Raw genomic sequence first — 21,031 nt, 5'->3', positions numbered from 1 at the left:
CCAGCAACTGAATGGGGAGGGATGGTGGCTCAGTGGTAGAGCATCTGCTTGGGAAGCAGAAGGTCCCAGGTTCAATCCCCGGCATCTCCAAAAAAGGGTCCAGGCAAATAGGTGTGAAAAACCTCAGCTTGAGACCCTGGAGAGCCGCTGCCAGTCTGAGAAGACAATACTGACTTTGATGGACCAAGGGTCTGATTCGGTATAAGGCAGCTTCATATGTTCATATGAATGGAACATCACTGAGGACTGGGAGAAGTAAGGAACATGACTGCAGAAATCCTTCAACAGTTAAACTTGAAAGAGTAGCTCTCACTTATCACCTGCTATGGTTTTGATTCTGACCTGGATGCCTCAGGCTAGACTGATCTTGTCAGATCTCAGAAATTAAAACAGGTTGGCCGTGGTTAGTATTTGGATAGGAGACCACCAAGGAAGTCCAGAGTTAGTGACACAGAGAAAGGCAGTGGAAAACCACCTCTGAACTTCCCTTGCCTTGAAACCCTTATGAGTTTGCCATAACTCACCCATGATAGCACTTTCCACCACCACACCACTACCATGGTTTTAATGTACCATATTCAAAATTCTTTGTACAAGAGAGCCTCCATAAACTCAGTCTTCTGTTTTTATTAGTCACTGACTCAGGATATGCAAGAGTCACATCTTTAATGCACATCCATTTGAATTTAAAAATAATACTGCAGATATTGGATCCATCACACCCTAAGGATGGTCAATCAGAAGGTCTTGGAGCAGAGTAGGAAAAACCTGGAACAGGCTAGGATCATACCCTGAGCCATCTAGGCTTTGCCAGCCTAAGCTTCCAAGTTGCATGATGACACTCATTAATCCAGTATTTCCATAATGAGCACAGAATCCATCAGAAAGCAGTATGTTTTGGGTTCAATCCAGAAATACTTCCAGGCCAATTGGAAATTATGGTACCATTCCATATTGCACACAGGGCAGAACCATTCCCTTTTCTATACTGTGCTCTCAGAACACAGTTCTAAGTTAAAAACTTCCCTTCTCCTATTAGAGCTCAGCCCTGCTAATTCAGTAACATGTATAGATTAGATTGGTTTAGGAAGTTTTGAATCTAATAATAATTTATAGTAAAACCCCAAACAAGTGCTTTATTCAACCCTGAACTGTAAAATCCTGGCATGTGGGCAAAAAACAAACTCTAGGTCAGGGGTGTTGAGCTCATTTGTTATGAGGGCCAGATCCGATATAAATGAGGCCTTGTTGGGCCAGGCCATGTCAGGTTCCTGGGCCATGTTGGGCCAGGCCACGTGTGTACCTATATAAGATTAGGCAGCAGCGATATAAACTTTATAAAGGACACAGGAGGGGGAGGAGCCTCGGCCAATAGAAGGAAGAGAGACTTGGCTCAGTAGCTTTGCTGTGCAATTGAGAGAGCCTGGAAAAACAAGCTCTGCCATTCCCCCTTCCTCCCCATGGGAGGAGGCTCAGCCAACAGAGAAATAGAAGTTTTGCTCTGTAGCTCCTGTGCGATTGAGCAAGCCTTGCAAAGCAAGCTGTTATGCAGAAGGAAGCAAGAGAGAGGGAGAAGGAAGCAGATAACAGCCAGTTGCTCGAGGGCCTGATAGGAGCCCTCTGAGGGCCTGATTCAGCCCCTAGGCCGCATGTTTGACACCCCTGCTCTAGGTTATTAAAGTGCCCAGTTTGGATGTCTTAACAAACAGGGGTGTCATGTTCCTGCTGGGGGTGAGGGATTTCCTGCCCCAGCTCCTGTTTCCTGCTGGTACTGCTGTGGCTAGCAGAAGAAAAATAATGTTTTAAAAATTCTGTCAGCAATGGTATGATGTCACTTCCAGGAAAAACCTAGCATTGTCATCAGTGTCCTCTAGGAATTGCTGGAAACTATAGTTTTACCATAGTTTCCAATAATTCCTGGAGAAGCTTGATGTCATTTCTAGATTTCCACCAAAAGTGATGTTATGCCATCATCAATGTCACCCCATGCCCCCCTAAAAACTGCTGTAGTAGTCTTCCTAAATGAGGAAGTGATGGAAAATATGAGCAGAAAGTGGAAGGGGAGGAGGAGGGGAATATATGGATCTTGTTCATGTCACAAACAAATTGGAGTCTACTCATGATGTCTGAATTCAGCTGAAGAAATAATTGGCATAACAAAATAGCTCGTTTGCCATAAACCACTGCCATGTGTACAAGGAATTTTTGCAGCATTGGTAGAGGGGATAATTAATATTCATGCACAGATAAGAAATTTATTTATAAATAAATGATCTTACAAGGCACTTGATTTCTGAACTGCTACTATAAAATGGAAATTGCCTTCACGGCTGCTAGAGAGTGAACCATTAATAGCCATATGCATATCTACTCCAAACTCCATATTACTGGCTAAATTCACTTCTGTTACGCATGACCCACTGCTCTATATGGAAATTAATTTCACAATCCATTTAAGAGTTTTGTTACTAATTGAGCATCATAGTTTTCATTTCATCTTATGAAGCTTTGAAAAGTTTATGAACTTAAAAAAAAATCTTTAAAAACTGAACCATCTTATAGGCCTTGAAATGAATCACACACACACACAAGTTCAGAGGACACAAACACAGCTTTTGTTCCCAGAAATAATTTTGCACCTCATCATCAAAGTTCCCATTGGCTAAACAAGTGGAATCCCGGGGCAGCCAGGATGACTCATAAGCAGCTTGCTGGCTCTATTTAGCAATAGAAAAGCCTGTCCTTCATTATCTCAGCTTCAGCAATAACCTGTTGGCCTTGCTGTGCAAAGTGACAGGGGTGGGAAACGGCTTAATTATAAAGGTCAGATTCAAGCAAATATTTGCCAAATTCTGCCCAGTTTACTTTCAGAATAAGACTGGTTGCTATTTCTCCAAAGGCAAATCCACAGCTGACATGAATCGACCATCTTGTTTATTATTCTAGCAAATCTCACCTAGAAATAATAATCCACCAAGTTAAGAGCAGGGATTTATTTAGAAAATTGCTCATCAAACAGGGTTGTCGCTTGCTTTTTATTAATTCCTTCGCACTGAGCTATTTAATTCTCTGCCTTACGAGTAAAATGCTCAAATGTAGCAATAGATAATCGCTTGGGCTGCGATCACACACACTAAATAAAATACTTTCAATGCACTTTCCAACTGGATTTTGCCAGTTCACACAAGTAAAATTCAGTTGGAAAGTGGATTGAAAGTGCATTATTTAGTGTGTGCGATTGCAGCTCCAGTGGCTTGAGAAGTTTTTTTCCCCCAAACAAGATATCTCTGCCTGGTGGGGGTGGGGAAATCCCCTCCAACTAGGATTCTTATCACAGGATTGTTTTTAAAGTTATCTTACTACACTTTAGAGGTTCATACATATGCTGTAACATGGACTCCCTTCTTCCTGCTTACCCCTTTATGCCAATTCTATATTTGTAAATCGTTTTAATCTTATTTTGGACAGACTGTTTACACCTAATCTCCAATTCATGTTTACAAAGCATGGTTTGAAAGTTAGCTCTGTACATAAATGGGTCAATTTGGACAACATGTCAAACTGATGTTAGAGCAACCCGGAAATGAGGAAGGACACTGGCACGTGAGAGGAAGCAGGAAGAGAGTGCATGATTCCACAGCACATTCTTCATCACTGTCATTCAGACTGTGCCGGTGTGTGGTAGTAACCCATGATGATGCAGTGGCAGGCCCATAGCTACAGGGGGCCTGTAGGGGCCCTGCCCCTGACTTCCTGGTCAGGCCCCCTGTCTCAGGGCCCCTGACCCACGGCCTTCCCTTCCTGCAGCCTCTGCCTGGAAGGCAGGCAGGCAGGCAGATTGTGAGAGCTCGGTCCTCCCTGTTCAGAGACCTTGGTGGGGGGGGAGATGGCCCTTTGGAAAGTAAGGGAGCCCCACCTGTGCCTTGCTACTGCCAAGGATAGCCTGACAGAGGTCAGGCAAACAGAGCATCAGTGCACAGCTCCCCAGCAAAAATTAAATTAATTAAAGTGGCCCCTGAGAAATTCAAATCCTCCCCTTAACATTTGAAATCCTGGCTACGGGCTTGCACAGTGGTAAGGTGACTGGCCTTCTGGTGGGACCTGGAGATCTCCCAGAATGAGAACTAACCCCAGGTGGCAGAGATCAGTTCCCCTGGAAAAAAATATCTGCTTTGGAAGGTGGGCTCTATGGCATAATACCCCATTGAGGTATATGCCTCCCCAAATTCCTCCTTCTGCAGGCTCCACCCCCTCCAAAATCTCCAGGTTATTTTCCCACCTAGAGTTGGTAGCCCTATGAAATGGTCAGGGAAAGCTGCTTAGGATTGGTCCAGTTTTCATCAAGCATTCACCAGGATATGCTTTTTGAATTTTTAATGCCTGTTTCCACCCAGAGAAGCCTATTTATGCCTTGGGCAGCTGATAGAGATCAGAAGGTTTTTGGCCATGTCGTGTGGAACCCACCAAGCTAGGGTTGCCAAGTCCAATTCAAGAAATATCTGGGGATTTTGGAGGTGGAGCTAGGAGACATTAGGGGTGGAGCCAAGATCAAGGCTGTGACAAGCATAATTGAACTCCAAAGGGAGTTCTGGCCATCACATTTAAAGGGACGGCACACCTTTTCAATTCATTCCTTCCATAGGAAATAATGAAGGATAGGGGCACCTTCTTTTGGGGCTCATAGAATTGGACCCCCTGGTCCAATCTTTTTGAAACTTGGGGGGTATATTGGGGAGAGGCACTAGATGCTATACTGAAAATTTGGTGCCTCTATCCCAAATAACAGCCCCCCCAGAGCCCCAGTTACCCATGGATCAATTCTCCATGATTTTCTATGGGAATAAATCTCCATAGGGAATAATAGAGTTCCCAGCAGACATTTCCCTCCCCTCCCCCCGCTTTCTGACAACCCTGAAGCGGGGGGAGGGTCTCCAAACCAGGGGATCCCCTGCCCCCACCTGGGGATCGGCAACCCTACACCAAGCTGCTTCTATGTACCTACCTCCTCCAAAAAATCATGCAGCTGTTTCCTCTCTCCAAGACATGGATATAAAGGAGGCAGGTACCTCAGGAAATTTGGTAGCTCAGGCACTTGACCAGTAGTAGGGTTCTACATTAAGGTTCACCCTTCACCAGTTTAGCACATATTCAAAGGCAATACTACATATGTTCCTGGGCTGGGCCCTGACACTGAATCTAGGTGAGGAGACCAGTATCAGATTAAGTCTTGCTGCTCTGATATATCCCCTCAGCAACAGGAACCTAGCACAATGCGGCAAGCCCCAATTAGATTAGCCCCATGACAGTTCCATGTCTGAAGGTTAGCTTTGCCACTGGTCTGACTGCTTTGAACAATAGGAAAAGACAAGGGGAGGATAAGACTCTGCTGAGTTCATAAGTAAGGTGAGCCTTAAATACTTGCCCTGCCCTTACCCTCCTGCACAGGCAGTGCCAGTACTGTGCCTGACGAACTGGCTTAGCTCCAGGACACAAAGTCACTGTGAGCTCCTGGCTGGCTTTAGCTAGAGTATTCCATGGGTTTATAGGATCAGCAGAAGTGCTCTGCCCATAACAATGCTCTGTGTATAAATGGGGCTGTAATTAATAATTATGCTTCTAGTGAAACTGTGGTAGAAGCAAAGCTTGAATCAAAAACTGCCTGGATCACAGTTTTTCATTTCTTTTGAGCAGTATGCCTCACTAGTTAAAAGTATAACCATGAATCAAGTGTTTGAATTTCTTTTAAATCAAACTATAGGAGGCAGGTACCACAGCAAACATAGCAGGTACCACAGTGAGTAGACTTTTGGGGGGGAGGCATTTCCAAGAAATGCTCTAGATTGCGTCTCCTACTCTCAGTGGTTTTTTACCATAGTGACAATATGGGAATTTCCCCTAATCTCTGCGTCACTATGTGTCACTATGTGGAGGCCATTTTTCTCCTGGTCCTCGATTCCTCAGATGTAGGAAATTGGGACTGTGATGGTAATTCTCCACTCCAGGTGAATAAATGTGATGCCTAAGTACAGGTTACAAGCTTTGTGAGTCAAGAGTTGCTACAAGAGTGAAAAGGGAAGTGACAATTTGGGGCTTGCCATACTCAGAGCTGACTGAATTTGGGGACTGGGGAGCATAAGAATTTGTTTATAGATGAAATGTGGAATATTCATCCAGGAACATAATGGAGATCAGGATATTTATTTATTTACAACCTTTCTGTGTTGCCTTTCCACTCAGGGTCAAGATGGCAAACATTCCAAACATTAAAACAGCATTGAAAATACTTTTATATTTTAAAAAATATTTAAAACAATTAATTACAACATTTAAAAATGAACATATAGGCACATAAACAGGAAGGAGGGCAAATGAGTTAGTAATGGAACCTCCAAACAAAACAAAAAAGCCTCCAACTACTGGTAGAAGACAACAATAGGGGGAGACAGATGCAACTCTCTGAGGAGACAGTTCCCAAGTTTCAGTGTCACAACCTAGACGGCCCTTCTTCAGGTTGCTACCCATCTAGCCTCGGATGGTGGGGACACCTAAAGCAGGGCTTCTGAAGATGACTGGAATGGTCGAGTAGGTTCCTATGGCAACAGGCAGTTCTTAAGCTATGCTGGTCACAAGGTGTATGGGCTTTTATATATGATTTTGTTCTGAATAAATGAACACAAATAAAACATAGTGTGACCTGTAAGAGTCTGTCCTTGAAGCTTGCTTAGATTCAGCCTGTGGAGCCTAGACAAACTGCTCCAGATTGTGGTATCCTGAACGTGTAAGAAAGCACAGAGTAGATGTCTGAATATTACATGGAGGAACAGAATTGCTATAATTCCAGGGAAACACTTGCCAGTTTGCCTCCGTGCTTCTGTAATGCCTATTAAACCTGTACATTGGTTGCTAAACAGATTATTAGCAACACATCTCTTCTACAGGAAATTGACGTTATAGAGACTGCTACTGCCTTGACCTTTCCCTAGCTTTGGAAGGGGATTATCAAAACAGTATTGCTCTGTGATCCACCACAGATTTCATACATGAGATATTAAGTTCACTGCCTCCCAGGCATACAACACTGCCTGTAACCATGACAGGCAGGGAGAGTGTTCAGCCTTTCCGCTCATGCCATAGGACAAACAGTAGGTCCCAGGGTCCATTTCAGGTCAGGAAAATGGCACACAGAGAGAAGGCTGAAGTACCATGTATTGCAGACCTTATCTGAAGCAAGCCCACATATGCTGGACAGGCATGGACCTCTACAGCATGTTTTTGTAATGTTTGGCTTGTGGATGGGTAGCACTATAAAGGTTAGTTTCCATGGTCTCAGATGCTATTTTTCAGCCTCCAGGTGGGACCCAGGGATCTGCTGGAATTACAGCTCATCTCCAGATTACAGATATCGCCCCCCCTGGAGAATATGGATGCTTGGAGGGTGGACTCTATGACATTGTACCCCACTGAGGTCCCCGTCCTCCCAGACTCCATCTCCAAATCTCCTGGAGTTTCCCAGCATGGATCTGGCAACCATATCCCCCGAGTTCGCTGGTAGCCAGGGGGGACCTGGCAACCTTATTTGCATGTGTCTGTATCCTGAATCCCAAATCTATGCAAAAAAGTTGTCCTCAAGTGCAAAACTTGAAAAGTAATTTTATGCTTTCTAGAGGAACAATCAGCAACAGATTATGGCAGTGACTGGGGAAGGCAATGGTAAACCACCCCGTAAAAATCATGATGTGACATCACCCCATGGGTCAACTTGGTGTTTGTTCAGGGGACTCCCTTTACTTTTAATCTATTTCACTGAAGGGTACTTTCTGGCAAGGGTTGCTAGCCTCCAAGTGGGACCTGATGTCTTGCTTTTAGATCTGATATCCAGACTATAGGGATCAGTTCCCCTGGAGAAAATGGCTGGTTTGGAGAGTGGACTCTGTGGCATTGTGCTGTACTAAGATCCTTCCCCTCCCCAAATCCTGAACTCTCCAAGTTTCACCCCCCCCCAAATCTCCAGGTATTTACCACCCAGAGCTGGCAACCCTGTTTTCTGGCTTACTAATTGCCAAGTCAATGCCAAAAGGCATATGTGGATGATGAGACTATGGAACCCACAAGAACACCATTCCATCCACTCTCATCTCAGCATGGTAAAAATAGTTGATGAATGCTCTAGAATTCTGATATATTCAGGGTGGTTTTTTAGCAGGAATGCACAGGAATGTCATTCTGGCTAGCTTGGTGTCAGGGATGTGGCCTAATATGCAAATGAGTTCCTGCTGGGCTTTTTCTGCAAAAAAAGTCCTATGTGAAACAATGGTGGCCAGGGGGTGTGGCCTAATATGCAGATGAGTTCATGCTGGGCTTTTTCTACAAAAAAAGGCCCAGATATATTAATAAAGTGGAAATATTCTTAAATTCAAATGGTTACCAAAGTGCTTAATATGCTTTCCCCACTTTTAGATTCTTGGTAATGAACCATAACATATCTGTATTGATTGAGAAGAGTCTGCAAACATTGTTTGCATCGGATTTGCTCAAGACACTTGTGCAAAAGAACAATGGTTGCTCTCTCAGGCCAGCTCCCCTTTTGGAAGCAGTTCTTCCCAATTCTATTTTGGAACATATTGGTCTCTTAACATAATAAAATGAACTTCATAGCTGCAGAAACACCTCCCCTGATGCATACATAGACCATATGTCCCCCTCCCCATTTTGTTTTTAGAAAGTGATCCAAAACAGGCAGTACAGTAAACAGAACTAGATGTTCTTCTCAAACATTTCAGTTGCACATATGTGCTCCTAGGTCCTAACTTCCTGCACATTATTGTCAGTTTAGAAAATGTCATTTCAGCACAGGGAAATGCAGATCTACAAAGACGTTTAGTTAGCTGGATAAATGCGTAGTCTGATAATTTAGAACTGATAATTTAGAATATCTAAAATGTCAGAGTAGGAGAAGAAAAAGAAGAAAGTTTAGACTTACATGTTTCCTTTTCATCTTCCGCTGTCCACATTCTGGTCTTATGTCTACATCTCTAATGTCTCTGAAGGCCAGTAACAGGAAAATGTTTCATACTCTTTGTCACAAGTGATGAATATATTTCAAAGTTTTAAGGGAAAGTGTAATTTCAGGAGCTGAGGGACAGAACTCAAAGACTGGGTTCATTTGTCGCCTATTTATACTCAGAATCACGATCTCCCTCCCTCCTTCTCTCTGTCTCTCACTCACTCACTCACTCACACACACACACACACACACACACACACACACACACACACTCTCTGTGTGTGTGGGGGGGTGTACAGCCATGTGCCTACAGGCATACACTGGGGAAACCAGAGATACTTTAAAACCAGGATTCCTTCAGGGGAACTGATCTCTGTGGTCTGGAGATAACTGTAATTCTATGAGATCTCCAAGCCTCCCCTAGAGGTTGGCAAGCCTATATAATGCACTCCACTTGTGGTGAATATCCTTGATAGTTCTTTGGAAGTTTCAGCATTAGTGCAGTGAATATATGAACACATAAAACCGCCTTACAAGAAATCAGGCCACTAGTCCATCAGAGTCAGTACTGTCTATTCAGACTGGCAGGAGCTCTCCAGTATCTAAGGTAGAGACTTTCACATTACCTACTACCGGGTCCTTTTAATGTCAGATGCTGGAGATTGAACCTGGGGCCTTTGGCATGCTAAATCAGATGCTGTACCACTGAATCTCCCACAATGTGTCTTCTTAATATTCCTCTGAGTACAGTACTAGGTGCTAGATTTATTGACTGGCTCTCAAGCCCAAAGATATGTTCTCAAGGAAGTACAATCAGAACAGCAGCATGCTTGTAAATTATGGTTAAATCACTAGAAGTAATTAGTGCTTAGTGATTTCCTCATTGTGTGAAATGAGCAGTGCTACTAACCTTGGATTCAACTGTGTTGTTTCCATGTCAACAAAAAATTATACTGCCCAGGCATTAACGCGCCACTTCATCAAACAGAAAATTAGCTTTTCTAAGATTCTGTGTGCATTTACACCTCCACAGAAAGTTGTTTTCCATTGAAACTTTCTGTTAGGCCTTCTCATGAACATTAAGGTTACTGCTAATGATAGTGTTGGTTTCCCAAATTCAGTTCAAGAAAAGTTACTGATGTAACCTATCTGTCCTAACTAGAGTTGCCAGGAGTATGCAATTGCTATAAGAATTTGGAGGATGCGGCATGGGGATAAAGATGTTGGGTGTGTCTCAATATCACTTCTGCTAAAACCCAGGAATGATATCACCAACACGCCAGGATGGGAGTTCCCAGCTTTTTTGAACCTCTGGGTACCTTTAGAATTCTGACACATAGTGATGGGCAGAACTACAAAGTGGCTGTTGCAGGAGGTAGAGCTAACCACAAAGTGGATGCCACATGAGGCAGAGCCATGCAAACAGAGGAAGCCCATGTGCAGGAGAGAAGTGGGAATAATAATAATGAGAAGGAGGAGGAAGAAGAGACTGGGTTTATACCCTGCCCTTCACTACCTGAAGGAATCTCAAAATGGCTTACAGTCTCCTTTCCCTTTCTCTTCCCACCTGTGAGATAGGTGGACCTGAGAGAGCTCTGACAGAAACTGCTCTTGAGAGGAACAGCTCTGCGAGAACTGACTCAAGGTCACATCAGCAGGTGCATGTGAGGAGAGAGGAATCAAACCCGGTTCCCCCAGATAAGAGTCCACACACTCAACCACTACACCAAACTGGCTCTGACAGTGAGAAAGAGGGATGAGAGAGAATAAAACCAGCAGAATCATGGCAGCTGTTGCTGAAACAATGTTATTGAACTTGCAAAGCCAATAGGATCTGGCCCCACCCAATTTCTAAAAACAACTGGTGGGTGCCAAGAGAGGTGTTCGCAGGCACCATGGTGTCCCAAGGCACCATGCTGGGGACCCTGCTATGCAGGAGTGGCCAATGGTAGCTCTTCAGATGTTTTTTGCCTACAACTCCCATCAGCCCCAGTCAGCATGGCAAATCGCTGGGGCTGATGGGAGTTATAGGCAAAAAACATCTGGAGAGCTACCGTTGGCCACCCCTGTGCTATAGGATTTTGGTGCAACCCAACCTCCTCCCCCCCCCCCCCCATTTCCTCCTGGCTGCTCTTTTGAGCAGCAAGAAAGGGCAAGAGACAGATTTCACTCCATAGCTGAAGTGAGCTGTCAGCTTTAGTCTTAGCTATTCAGGAACTGGGAGCCTGTGGGAGCTGAGTTCAGCCCAGTGGAGTTTTGTGACCCTTGAGGAATGTTCATGGAATGGGAATGTTCTGAAATCAAATGTGTTTTCTGTCAGGTGGTTTTAGGAAAGGATAAGGTAACCAAGGAACCTGAAGAAGTGTAGAGTTTGATGAGAAGGGTGAGAGCTGCTTTTGAAGGGTGAGAGCTGCTATAGAGCTGGGGAAAGTGGTGGTCAGTCCTACTGACACTGCACCAGATCTAGGGATGCCAGCATCCAGGCAGGATGTGGGGATCCCCCAGAATTACAGCTAATCTCCAAACTAGAAAGATCAGTTCCCCTGGAGAAAATGGAAGATTTGGAGGGTGGACTCTATGGTATTGTACCCCACTGAGGTCCTTGTCCTCTCCAAGCTCCATCTCTAAATCTCTAGGAGTTTCCCAACCTAGATCTGGTAACCCTACCACCTCACCCCCTGCCAGTGGCCATGGGGGACCTGGCAACTTTAACCTGTTCCCTTCAGCCAACTATTTTGTTTTATCTGGGAGAACATATGGGTCCCTTCCTTTGGCCCTCTTTGACTATGGAAACAGCTGCGCAAAGTCAACTTGCCAAGGAAACATGAGATAAGACTCCTTGTGCACAAGAACCAGACTGATGTTGTAAAATAACATTAAATTTATTCGAAAGCATAAGAAAAGAAAAATAGTTACTGCCAACACATTAGTCAAAAATCATACAGAACTGAAAACTATAAAGCTAGCCTCAGCTACTTAACACAGTAAGTAAAGAGCAGCATCAGATGGCTAGGGATAGGGTTGCTAGGCTGACTTACTTGGCCAGTGGGGATCTCCTGATGTCCTTGTGAGAGATCAGAAGTGATGCTGGGCATTTTTGGACCTACTTCAAGTTTTGAGCCTACTTTCGGTCAGGGTTGACACTCTGGTTTTGGGGCAAAACTCTATGGTAAATTTGGCTTCAAACCATAGAGTTTTACCCCAAAACCAGAGCATCCTCCCTCTCAACCAGCTGATAGTGGGCAAGAGCCTGTGAAAGCAGAGATTCCCCTGCTCCCATCAGAGTTCTTGCAACCCTAGGTAGGGGGGGTGGTTCTTCTTGGGCTACAGTTCATATTATAATTTTTGGCTTGTCCAGTCAGGCAACAATGGCATCCAATCAGAACAGGTCTCTCCAAGAATTCTTTAGAAGATTACATCACCTCTGTAATGTAATCTTCTCAGCCTCCCTCCTCCCATCACAGATCATAGGTTCCCATGAGCAGTTAATTAACTGACTTCCCTCTTTGGCCTTGAAGATGATAAGAAAGAAACATGTTGGCAAAAAAATCCAATTAGCAACACCTCTTGGTCAGTACAAACCCATCAGCATTCACATTAACCTTAGAGAGGATGATGGGGAAGGTGCTTCGCTTCACACTTTATTGGTTAAATCTTTCCTTTGCAATGTTATCGAGACCAACCCTTGCCATAGCTCCCCCCAACCCCGCAAATCATGACAGTTCCATCCAACAAAATACACATGGCTTGGGTGTGCAACATTAGGTATGATTAGATTATTTGGAGGACAAACATGGGCATGGAGCTGTTGTTGCAGGTTCAGCTTTGTTTCCTGCACAGAACTTGTACCTTTGTAGAAAACTCAACACGATGGCTGTATAAATTGCATAACAAGACTGCTTAAACAATATAACTGTATAAGAGTTTATGGGGAGGGGCAGTTTAAAATACTATGCCAGAGACACTCGAGGTGTGCATAATTGTCAGCTCTGAGAAGCGGTGGACAGAAATTGGTGCCAGAGTTGTTTGTTGTCCCTGCAAGGGGACTCTGTTAATCAACAGAATTAGCTGGCATCCTTTTAGTAGATTGCTGAACAATAAAAAAGAGGGGGAAAGACCCTTGATTTTATGCACTGCATAGTTAATAAAAATGAACGTTAAGTACTACAGCTTTATGACTGTTGTAACAAGACTGGTATGCTGCCAGTCCCATTACCTAGTATTGAAATTAGGAGTGTTAGCAACCAGAGTTTACAACTATGAATAGCTGTGGCAGTAACTGTTGTGGCACACAAGAGGAGACGAAGTTTGCTATACATCTGGCTGGCCAAACTCTCTGAGCGAAGAAGCTGAGGCTCAAACTAGTGACAAACAAGATGATGAAGAAGAAGATATTGGATTTGTATCCCGCTCTCCACTTCAAATCTCAGCGTCTCAGAGCGGCTCATAATCTCCTTTACCTTCCTCCCCCACAATAGACACCCTTTGGGGTGGGTGGGGCGGAGAGGACTCTCACAGCAGCTGCCCTTTCAAGGACAACCTTTGCCAGAGCTATGGCTGACCCAAGGCCATTCCAGCAGGTGCAAGTGGAATCAAACCTGGTTCTCCCAGATAAGAGTCTGCACACTTAAGCACTACACCAAATTGGCTCTTGGGGCAGTGACCAGTAAATAGGGTTGCCAAGTCCAATTCAAGAAATATCTGGGGACTTTGGGGGTGGAACCAGGAGCAAGGGTGTGACAAGCATAATCGAACTTCAAGAGAGTTCTGGGCATCTCATTTAAAGGGGCAGCACACCTTTTTAAATGTCTTCCTTCCATAGGAAATAATGAAGGATAGGGGCACCTTCTTTTAGGGCTCATAGAATTGGACCCCCTGGTCTAATCATTTTGAAACTTGGAGGGTACTTTGAGGAGAGGCACTAGATACTATACTGAGAATTTGGTGCATCTACTTCAAAAAAAAAGCACCCCCAGAGCCCCCGAAACCTCCAGATCAATTCCCCATTATACCCTATGAGAATCGATCTCTACATAGGGAATAATGAAGTGCTCAGCAGACATTTCCCTCTCCCCCCCACCCCGTTTCTGGCAACTGAAGTGAGGGATTGGCCTCTCTACTCACAAATTGCTGCCAACTTCTTCAAAGTAACACAGACACCCCATCCCAAGTGGAAGCCTTTCAATCGGAGACTGAAGCCTCCGGAGGTGCAAAGGCACATGGTCCTCCGGGAGCGGGGCTTCTTCCCCTCCCCCGCCGGCCAGCTGACTGGGGGCAGGAAGTAGCCTGGGAAAGTGGAAGAACTCCCGCTGGGACCTGGGGATTGGCAAGCCTACCAGTAAAATAGAGATTATCCCTGGTAAATATGCACACTTGGAACACAGAGGGTCAGATGTTGAGGTTAGGGTTGCCATCCTCCAGGCAGGGCTGGAGGATGGAAATTACAACTGATCTCCAGACAACAAAGATCCATTCCCCTGGAGCCAATGGCACCTTTAGAAGGTAGGCTATATGCAATCACATGCCTGCTAAGGTCCCTCCCCTCCCCAAACTCTGCCTACCCCAGGCTTAATCTCCAAAGCTCCAGAAATTTCCCAAGCTGGAGCTGACAACCCAATCTTGAGATCAAGCAATAGTGAAGGCTATATAAATATAATATAAATATGACACACAGCTCAGAGAGCCAAGGACTTCCTCCTTCTCTATCATGTTGCCTATGTTAAGGCAGGAGTGTTGAACTCATTTGTTATGAGGGCCAGATCTTCATCTTGTTGGGCCGGGCTATGTCTGCCATAAAATGTAATGCCAGGTAGGGGAGATATAAACTTTATAAAGAACACAGACAAACACATACACTCAGCCTAATCCACCTCACTGGCTTGTTGAGGCTCAGCCAACAGAAGAAAGAGAAGCTTGGCTCAGTAGCTCTGCTGTGCAACTGAGAGAGCCTGGCAAAGCTAGCTCTCCTTGCTCCACTTCCTCCCCAAGGGAGAAGCTTTATTCTGTAGCTCCTGTGCGATTGAGCAAGCCTGGCAAAGCAAGTGGTGATGCAGAAGGAAGCTAGAGAGAGGGCAAAGGAAGCAGACAACAGTGAGTTGCTCATGGGCCTGATAGGAGCCCTCTGGGGGCCTGATTCCGCCCCTGGGCAACATGTTTATGTTTAATTCGATTTATACCCTGCCTTCCCCACCGAAGTGGGCTCAGGGCGACTTACATCAAATCATAAAATCAATAAAATCATTAAACAGTACAAGTTAAAACAATCTACAGTTGGTGCTAACAAATCAGGTGTTACTCATATTCTCAGGATGACAGTTGTTCCAGAATTCTCCTATGGTCGCCGGAAGAGAGCGGTCTTACAGGCCTTGTGGAACTGAGCGAGGTCCCGCAAGGCCCTAACCTCTTCCGGCAATTGATTCCACCAGGAGTGGGCTGCCACTGAAAAAGCCCGATCCCTGGTGGTCGACAGTCTCGCCTCTTTCAGCCTGGGGATCACTAGGAGAATGGGGAATGTGTGGGAACAGACGGTCCCTCCGGTAAATGGGTCCTCGACCATATAGGGCTTTAAAGGTAATAACCAGCACCTTGTAACGAATCCGGTACACTATTGGTAGCCAGTGCAGTTCCTGCAGCGCTGGCTGTATGTGCTACCACTTGGGCCGCCCCAATAGCAGCCTAGCAGCCGCGTTCTACACTAGCTGAAGTTTCTGGGTTCGCGACAAAGGCAACCCCAAGTAGAGGGCATTACAGTAGTCCAGTCTTGAGGTGACCGTTGCATGAATCATGGTTGTCAGGTTGCCAAGGCAAGGAAAGGAACCAACTGCTTTGCCTACCTAAGATGAAAGAAGGCAGATTTTGCAGTTGCTGCTATCTGGGCCTCCATTGTCAGGGAGGCCTCCAATAGCACCCCCAAGCTTCTGACCTTGGATGCCATTGTCAGTGGCGCTCCGTCAAAAGTTGGTAGGGGGATTTCCCTGCCCAGGCCACTGCAACTCAGGCAAAGGACCTCTGTCTTCGTCGAGTTCAGCTAAAGTCAGCTCAGCTTAAGACAACTAGCCACGGCTTTCAGCGCCTGATCCAGGCTTTCTGGGACATCGTCAGGTCGGCCATCCATCAGTAGATAGAGCTGGGTGTCATCAGCATACGGATGTTTGACACCCCTGAGTTAAGATATTCCTCTCAAGCTCTGCTCTGTGTATCCCCTTCCGATGGAGCTGAAGTGGGGTGTAGGGTTGCTAACTTGCTGGAGGGAAATGCCCTGTTCCTTTAACAGAGGCTTAATCTGATGTTACTTACCTCCATGACATGAAAAGCATTATTTGCCCACTTCCACACATTTAAAGGACACAACAGGCCAGTTAACAGTTCTAGACAGGTAGCAATGGGAGACTGGGCTTTTCAGTCATGGTGCCATAAGTGCAGAATGTTTCTACTAGAAAGTTGTCTGGTCCTTATTCTGTTCTCTTTAAGATTATGTAACGGTTGAAGACTGTTTTTATTCCCCAGTTTTTTTGAGTTTTTTTGCACAGGCTATTTTATCATACCTTTAACTGAAATTGTTTTGTCTGAATGGCCATGCTTTAGGGATTTCATGCTGATTTTTGGGCTCCTCTGGTTCTTTTTGCTTTTGTTCTGCAATTGGGTTCCACTCCTTCCAGTTAGGTGGCTTTATGTTATTCTTATAATTTAATGCTGATGTTGCATTATCCTCAAATAGGAGGTTTCATTGTTCTATATTATTTCAAACCTGTTGCAAGCCTCTTTGGGCAGCTTTCTGGAGAGGGAGGTAAGAGATAACTTAAATAAAATATTAAGGGCACACACACACAAAGGTTAGAAAATTACATTGCAACCCTAAATAGAGATGGTCACAAACCAGCTCATGAACTAATGAATTTTGGCCAGTTCATGGTTCACTAAGTGAAGTTTGTAGTAGGTCAAATCAACACAAACAGCTTGAAAGCCTGTGGAGGTTTGTGCTGGTTTGTGAATGGACACATTTCAAGACAGACTGTCTCCTCTCAGTCTAAATTCTTAAGCAACTTAAAAGCAAAGGGGGTGGAACTTGGAGAGCATGTAGAAGAGCATCCAGGAGAGGTCCCCTATGTCTAGTTTGCACAAGATCCATTCTATACACTCATGATTCTCCTGAACCTGCACCTGTCAAAATAGCAGTCATTACCACTGCAAGCACTTTCCTGCGGGCATCTTCTTTATGAAGGCCATAACTTGGACCTGTAAATTCAATCCTCACCAACTTGGAGAGCAGGTAGAGGAGTAGGGTTGTCAATTCCCAGTTGGGGGCAGAGAATCCCCTGATTTGGAGGTTCTCCCCCTGCTTCAGGGTTATCAGAAAGAGGGATTTGAATGTCCACTGGGTACTGCATTATACTCTATGGAGACCAGTCTCCATAGGGTATAATGGAGAATTGATCTGTGGTTATCTGGGGCTCTATGGGGGCTGTGTTTCGAGGTAGAAGCATCAAAGTTTCAGCCTTTCCTAAAAAAAAAGTTTCAAAAAGATTGGATGAGGGGTCCAATTCTATGAGCCCCAAAAGAAGGTGCTCCAATCCTCCATTATTTCCATTTAAGGGAAGGTGCTTAAAAGGAGTGTGTCTTTTTAAATGTGATGGTCAGAACTCCCTTTGGAGTTCAGTTGCGCTCGTCACAACCTTGCTCCTGACTCCACTCCCAAAGTTCCCAGATATTTCCTGAGTTGGACTTGAGTTGGATCTGTAGAGGAAAGTCAGTCAGATAGTCTCTGAGAGTTTCGTGTCTCTGGTACACCAGAAAAGGGGGGGAAATGTTTTACTGGGTCATAAACCGCATGAACCAACCGGTTTATTCGGTGGCTAAAATTTCATGATAATTCGTAGTTCACAAACTGAGCATGCCACGAACCATGAACCAAACCACATTTCCCCAGTTCATGCCCATCTCTAATCCTAAAACAGTTATAACTTCTACGACCACAGCTTGAAAAAGATGTAGCTCTGTTTAGGACTGCAGTGGTAAAGATCCATCCACTTCAACAGGAGAGAAGCGAAAATATTTAAATTTAACTAGTTTGTGGTAGGGTTGCCAAGTCCAATTCAAGAAATATCTGGGGACTTTGGGGGCGAAGCCAGGAGACTTTGGGGGTGGATCCAGGAGACATTGGGGGTGGAGCCAGGAACAAGGGTGTGACAAGCATAATTGAACTCCAAGGGAGTTCTGGCCATCACATTTAAAGGGACAGCACACCTTTTAAAATGCCTTTCTTCCATAGGAAATAATGAAGGATAGGGGCACCATCTTTTGGGGCTCATAGAATTGGACCCCCTGGTTCAATCATTTTGAAACTTGGGGGGGTATGTTGGGGAGAGGCACTAGATGCTATACTAAAAATTTGGTGCCTCTACCTCAAAACATAGCCCCCCCAGAGCCCCCAATACCTGTGGATCAATTCCCCATTATTCCTTATGGGAATCATTCTCCATAGGGAATAATAGAGTGCCCAGTAGACATTTCCCTCCCCCCATGCTTTCTAAAGCGGGGGGAGGGCATCCAAACCAGGGAATTCCCTGCCCCCTCCCTCTCTCTCACACACAAATACTTACTGGGTTTTGTTCCTGCAGAACTTTATTTCATCTGAAAACGAAAAGTAAACAAAGGGAGGGGCTGTTCTCCGAAGCCCTTCCTGTTTCTTGCTTCCTGCTCAGCCTTAAAGGCACATATTTTAAAAATGGGCCTGCAGGAGCTTTAAAACTACATGGTGATTGTGGGGGGGCGGGGCTTCCCCCGCTGGCCAGCTGGCTCGGGGCGAGGAGAAGCCTGTAAAAACGGGGTATCCTCTGCTGGGACCTGGGGATTGGAAGCCTAGTTTGTGGTTTTATTTTCTGTCTAAAGGAGAAACACTTCTCTGACACTTCTGTGGACCTTTAACAAAATAAATGATTTTTCATGTCTATCTCCATATGGAACCTCCACATCCAGAGGCAATAAACCTCTGAAACGTAGTGTTATGAAGCAACATCAGGGGAGGGCCTTGGCCTCTAGGCCCTTTTTGTTGATGCTGTGAGGCAACTGGTTGGTTACTATTTGAGATTCTGGACTAGATGAACCACCAGTCTGATCCAGCAGAGCTCTTATGTGAGCCCACTAAACACCCACATATTTCAGTCATACCTAAAATAAATTAGGAGTCCTGGGGCAAACAGTGACAAAAGTTAATCCAGTTTTTTTTAGTCAGAGCTCACTTCATGAGATAATTTAGAATCTGTCAGACTAATTTAAATCCATAAGAGAAAGGGGTGTGGGAAGAGGGAACATTACAAAAGAAGCCGGTTCATAACAAGATCCAGCCCAGTTCATTCAGAGTGCATGCGAGACACTCCCAGTTGCTCTTAGATATTCAAAAGGTAAAAGCAAATACTGAATGAAATGAGATATGCAAATACAATAGGAAGTTACAGAGATTTAGCTGAAGTAATTAGCTTCTGTAAACGGTGCTATCTGCAAGGTATTAGCACCTATAATGAGTAAGAAATGACAGGTTCAACCTTACAGAAATTAATTACTTTAGCTGTACCTCTAACTTCCTGATGTATCGTTTCATCCAAGTTTAATGTTTGACTGTCACACACCCTTGCTGAGGGAACTGATTACTATTTGGATTGGATTTTGTTTTGAACCAGAGTCTCTTTGTAACATCCTCCACTAAGGTTGCCATTTACCTGGTAGGAACTTCTCTCTCCCTGCCCTGCTATTGCCTATCCTGACAGGAAAAGAATGCAAGCACTGGAATGGCATAATTGTGATGTACCTTACCTACCCAACAGCTACAGTAATTTTCTGAGGTCCTGCTTCAGGTGCCCTTCTGAGATCAGGCAAGTAGTAGCCCAGGAGAGGGCTTCTTGGTTATGGCACCCAAATCCTTTAACACTGTCTCCAGAGACTCACCGGTCCCATTCTGTTGCCATCTTCCGAAGATTTTGAAAGTCTGTTTGGCATTTCCTCTGTGATCCCTCATTCCTGCCCTCTGTTCTGTTTTTATGTGAATGTGATTTGTTTGGGTGTGAATGTTTTAGCTTGATTTTAATTGTTTTAATTATGTTTTTGTTTTGTTTTAATGGTTTGAAGAGATATATTTATTGTGTATGTTTTGAACTTGCTAGCTGTCTCAGTGGCACTGATGAGGACAGAAAGGTGGGGTATAAACTTCTTAAATAAATAGTCATTACATTTATGGCCACATAACTAGATGATGTAACACCATGTTGCAGGATGCTATAGCATGGAAGTGTGAGAGTGCTGTGGCTAAAGCAGTCATTCCCTGCTCTTGGATCTCATTTCCTGCTGCCACTCCTGTAAAAAAAAAATCACCAGATGACAGCGTGATTGCACTTCCAGGGAAAACCCAGAAGTTACATCAGTCCACTCTAGGAATTGCTAGAGACAAGATGATGATGATGATGATATTGGATTTATATCCCGCTCTTCACTCCAAATCTCAGAGTGATTCTCCTTTATCTTCCTTCTCCACAACAGACACCCTGTTTGGTGGATGGGGCTGAGGGGACTCGCACAGCAGCTGCCCTTTTAAGGACAACCTCTGCTAGAGCTATGACTGACCCAAGGCCATTTCGGCAGGTGCAAGTGGATATGATTTTACCCGCATTTCTGGTAATTCCCAAAGTAGAGTGGAAGTGATGTTACATCATCAACCGCCCCCCCCGCCATGTCCATGTCCCCCCCCCCAACTCCTGCTGGTTGCCCCACTTCTGCAAGTTGGGGTGAACTGTGTTTTTTTTATTCTTCCTTTCTTGTATTGTGCATATGGGTGATGGTGGCTGCATGACATCAGAAAGCCATGGTGGCATTGTCACTCACCAGTTGACAGCAGCCATGTGTGCCTCTTGGGGTGGTGGTGGTTGGTAGCAGCACACCACTCCACAATTGGTGGACATTAGTGGGGTTGTTATGGTCTCTGATGTGATGACTTCATTCTGTGTGCTCGGGCATGGTTGTTTCTGCTGTTAGTTTTCC

The sequence above is a fragment of the Heteronotia binoei genome, chromosome 11, assembly GCF_032191835.1.
Source record: "Heteronotia binoei isolate CCM8104 ecotype False Entrance Well chromosome 11, APGP_CSIRO_Hbin_v1, whole genome shotgun sequence".
In the NCBI taxonomy this organism is placed as follows: Eukaryota; Metazoa; Chordata; class Lepidosauria; order Squamata; family Gekkonidae; genus Heteronotia; species Heteronotia binoei.
The sequence above is the reverse complement of the archived record's forward strand: the minus strand, read 5'-3'. Positions refer to the sequence as shown.